Here is a 5,142-nt window from a genome sequence, read left to right as displayed (position 1 = left end):
AAGATGCATTTAGAAAAAACTCCCAGAAATCTTCCAACGATCGATGGGGTTTTATTGAAAAACCCATCGATCGATGGATTCTTTTCTCTTTCTTTTCTCTTTCTTTTCTCTTTCTTTTCTTCGCGTCTCGGTTCGATACGTTGTTCATTATGCGCTCTAACCCCTTCAGATGGATATGAAAATCCCTTGAAATTCCAGTATGCACATGCCAATGGTTCCTAACGCGCTCAATCACCTATATACCTGAAACACGAACGAAAAACTACAAATAATCGAGAAAAATATAATAAAAATATATAAACAAGTAGCAAAAAACCTAGACACATCAATTCCCCCAGACTTGAACATTTGCTTGTCTTCAAGCAAAGACATACATCAGTCAACCTGCAAACAACCATGTTCACCATTCTTTGGTATTAAACCACATCAGTTAGCACCAACATTTAGAAGGGACTCCACGTAATTCGACCCCAACCTTATCTCTCGACCATTTTAAGCCCACACCTTATAAGAAGTATCCAAAGTTTCCACTGCCGACCTCTTTTAGATTTAAGGTGTGGTCTCATCATGGGGGTATCAATCAAAAGACACATGGATTCTTACTCGTTCAGGTTTTTGATTGCACGACTGGTCTTTTCTGGCTCATTTCCTCCCTTTATTCTCGCTCCACTCAGTCAATGTCTCCCTTTATTTCAAGGGTATCATTTTATTTTTTAAATTGACTGAGATTTTTGGACAGGCTTCCATGATTCAAGTCTTAATGGTTGCAGCCACCAAGTCCTGATCACTTCTTTTTGACCTTTATCCCCTTTTATTATTATTCATTTATTATTATTATTATTATTATTATTATTATTATTATTTTTTATTATTATTTTTTTTTTTCGAAGGGGAAAGAAAGGGGAGCCGGACCGATACAGACTTCGTCTTTTAGTCCTGAAGAGGGATTCCGATCTAGTGTATACCAAGCCCCAAGATGAGAAAATTTGAGTAGATCGAGTGGTCGGTCAGTTTGGATCCTTTGAACACTCTTAAAAGCATGGATGTTGTTGGTTGATCAATGTTTGTGGTTTTTCCATGTTTCACAGCCTGCAGTTGGTAGCTGAAAGAATGATACTCAGATATTAGTTATTTGGTTTGTTTAGCAAGGCAAAACTAAATACGAATTAAAAACTACTCAAAACACAACCAAACACTAACGAAGAAATCACGTAAAAGAAATAGGAACTCATCAAAAACTAAGTTTAAAATTAACCGAAAAATATATGGCAGATTCCTAAATGGAACTATGACAAGTACCCTCCCCCAAACTTAGTTTACAACGTCTCTGGTGTGACAACTGAAAATAAAACTATAAAATGTTAAAAGAGAAGTGAAAATAAAATAGTGCGGTATGAAATCAAATGACAATACTGGCCGGTGATAGCTTTGAGGTTTTGATCCAAAAAGGGTCAGATTTTTCCTTATAATTCGGTTTCCTGCATCTGCATCGATCGATGCGTTTTTGGTCATATATGCATCGATCGATGTGTTTATAAAAAGGCTTCCGAGATTTTGTTCAATCGATCGATTGGATACCCGCATTGATCGATGGAATACACTAATCGATCGATCACTTTTTTACGCTTTTGACCATCTTAGTGATCGATCGATCCATTTCCGGATCGATCGATGGAGAGGTTTTTTTTTTTTTTTATAAAACAAACCGAGATGAAAATTTAATTCTAATTCACACTTACCAGTGGGTTGCCTCCCACTAAGCGCTTATTTACAGTCATTAGCTTGACTTTCGGTGTGCTCTAAGCTTGAGGCGGTTCTCCGAGAGAGACATCTTCTCCTTCAGGGATTTCTGTGTAAACTACCATGTTTCTTCTTCTGTTTTTGTTGTTCTCCCTTTCGATTCTTGCAAGTTCCTCGTTAGAAATAACCACCAAGTCTTCAGAACTTAGGCTTCTCGTGTTCATATACCCGAAATACACGCAAGAAAATTGAGAAAGAATTTATAAGTAATATGAAAATAAGGTTCTAGACTAGACTGTAGTCTTAGTTCCAAAGGTAACGCCATTGGTCACCGACAACAGCGCCAAAAACTTGACGTCCTCAGGTTTTACCACTAAAACCAACAGCAAGTGCACGGTAGTGCGCAGTAGTATTTAGGGATCGAATTCCACAGAGACCAAGGTTACACAATGAATCTATTAGAGTAAAGTCAAACTAGAACGAAAATGATTGTTTGTTTGGTGGCTTTTAATTATCACAACTTGTAAATAAATTGAAATGAAATTTAATTTATAGATTAAAACGTTAGGCATCGGGTAATTCTCGGGAATGACATAAATCTAGAAGCAAACATTAAACAAGGGGTATGTTTTAGAACCATTCTTGAACTCAAACAACTTAAGTAATTTAGCCTACTCTCGCAGTACTAAATCCTATGTTTTAGAATCTTAAATATCAACTCTCACCATATTCATAATTCTAAACAAGCATTTTAACAGGTTCGATTTGTTCACAAATTCCATAACAACAACTCTTGTTGGTTACGAAGACTTGCTCATCTAGATTCTTTTCAGGAGTTTAACTATCACTTTTGGTGTGTTGAACTTCCTAATGATCAAGAACTAGGTGCACCTTCTAATTCAAGCTTTAAGATCGATCTAGATGAAGAACCAAATGATTTACCCCTTTCTTTAACACATCAGTTTCATGGATTCATGGATTCCTTTGAATCACCCTAGCCTAACTAGTAGATTACTCATACATGGAACCAGAATACATAATTGACATTATTAAAGAAAATAAAGAAAACAAGAGGATTTAGAAGCTTCTCTGGGAAGAGAAAGGGATTCTCTTCTTCTTCTACAAACTTCAAACTCAAACAAATCTTCAAACTAGAAAAACACTCACAAATCTATTTTCTCTCAAGTTTTGATCTCTAAGATGGTGTGTTTTCTTATGGAGCTCGTCCTCCCAATTTATAATCGGCCAAGGACCCTCCTTTTTCGACAAAGGCTCCAATTTCATCATGAAAGACGAGTGGATGCAGTAGGTGAAGTGGAGGAAGAGGGTGAAGCTGGACACAGCGAGGATGCATCGATCGATGGGTTTATGGGCTTTAACGCATTGATAGATGCATTTAAAAAAAACTCCCGGAAATCTTCTAACGATCGATGGGTTTTTCAATAAAAACCCATTGATCGATGGATTCTTTTCTCTTTCTTTTCTCCTTCTTTTCTTCGCGTTTCGGTTCGATCCGTTGTTCGTTATGCGCTCTAACCCCTTCAGATGAATATGAAAATCCCTTGAAATTCCAGTATGCACATGCCAATGGTTCCTAACGCGCTCAATCACCTATATACCTGAAATACGAACGAAAAACTACAAATAATCGAGAAAAATATAATAAAAACATATAAACAAGTAGCAAAAACCTAGACACATCACCTTACTTCTACAAACCACTCTTAACAACTCTTACTAGCTCTTCGTATTAGCTAGGCTTTTATTCAACACTTCACTCTTACTTGATAGTTTGGGGAACTAATACCTTTTCTTCTCAACTTGATTCTTTGTGACTAAAGTCACATCTCAACTTCACTTCTTCTTTTTAGTTGGCTTTTGCTTCTTCCTCTTTTCCTTGGGTAGTAAGCAATCTCTTGCTTCCACTTCTTCATTCTGCTTCAAGGTCCTTGGTCACTTCTTCTTCTTGTTCATTTTCTTGTGTGGCAAGCTTCATTGCTTCCACTTCTTCTTCTCTTGAAGGATTTAATCAAGTTTCAATCGAAACAGTTTTCCAATCCACTTCCATTTAAAAACATCAAACATGAATCAAGAGTAGCAACACTCAGGCCTTCTTTGGCTCTTTAGGCCCTTTTTCATTATCAGAAAACCTATACAACTTGTCTTTCTATCATTATATTGACAAATAAAAAATTTGGATCAATCTATTATGTATCAATGTATCAAAAACAACTATTTTTTTATGTATTAACAAGACCTTATTATGGTGGTTACATCATTCCCTTTGTGGCGCTTCAACAAGTAACCAAGTCCTTGAGCCACATTAAAATCGTTTCGGCTCTTGTAGCCGCACCTTCTGATCCTTGCGTTACAAGCTACGTAAACGTCCCGTATTTATTCTCCTCTTCCTCTAACACTTTCACTCGACAACTTTATCTGTTTCTGTCACCCGTGTTACTCAAGCAGCACACGCGAGCCCATCGCTAGAGCGACCTCGCAAGTCACTGAACAACTAGGGTTCCGCAAGATACTGAACAGATCATCGATAAACCCTATATCATCAATTTCTTCAAGCGCCCCCTTGTGTAAGGCCAACATTGTCAAGACAGATAACAGCATATCCACATATCTTCTTGATTTGATCATATTGGTCAGAGCGGGAATCAAACCCTCTGAAACCGCCTTTTCCATGGTCTCCGATAGGAAATAGAGGTGGAAAAGAACATATGTGGCTTCTTTGGTGGCTGAGAGAGATCACCCTCTTCGACAACACCTATTAGAGCCTTGAGCGTCTCTGAGTTCCCGATGATGATTTTATTAGAGTCCACGAGTGAAAGTGACGCTAAAGTCAGTGCAGAGGTTCTTCGTGTCTCATCAGTCCCCTGCTTCAAAGACTTTGTAAGTTGTGGGATCACTATGTTTTGAGCAACTACTGTCCAGTTCTCCTCAATACTCGAGATGTAGAGCAATGTCGTGACGATTTTCTCTTGAAGCTCAAGATTCGAGTCAACCTCCTCCCCCAAAGCAGAGAGCGGAGTGAGCAACCGTGTAATGGAATCAGGGATCTCAGCTACAAAGAAGGCTCTGACATTGTTAAATCTCTCCGTCTGGCTGCACAGCACTCCTGCAGCTTCTGCCTGATCTTCAACGGAGGAAGGAGAGGAAATCCTATGAAGCAATGAGTCCATTGCGTAATCAACTCATTGATAGAATGGTTAGGTGGAGCACAAACGGTGAGAGAGGACTTGTTTGGTCTTGGGACATGTATGTCTACTCTTCAGCCATTCTGTGATATATCTCTTCTCATAGGTCTGACAAAAAAAGAAACAAATTATACACATAGTATCTATCTACACATACCCAACCATTGAGACTTTTTTTTTTGACTAAACCATTGAGATT

General features: G+C 38.1%; 1 pseudogene; it reads right to left on the bottom strand.

Annotated features, from left to right (window-relative positions):
- Positions 1-4,145: 4,145 nt before the first annotated feature.
- LOC106315185 lies at positions 4,146-4,928 on the bottom strand (annotated as a pseudogene).
- Between the last annotated feature and the right edge of the window lie 214 nt (positions 4,929-5,142).

This window comes from Brassica oleracea, chromosome C9 (genome assembly GCF_000695525.1).
Source record: "Brassica oleracea var. oleracea cultivar TO1000 chromosome C9, BOL, whole genome shotgun sequence".
NCBI lineage: Eukaryota > Viridiplantae > Streptophyta > Magnoliopsida > Brassicales > Brassicaceae > Brassica > Brassica oleracea.
The sequence above is the reverse complement of the archived record's forward strand: the minus strand, read 5'-3'. Positions and strand labels throughout refer to the sequence as shown.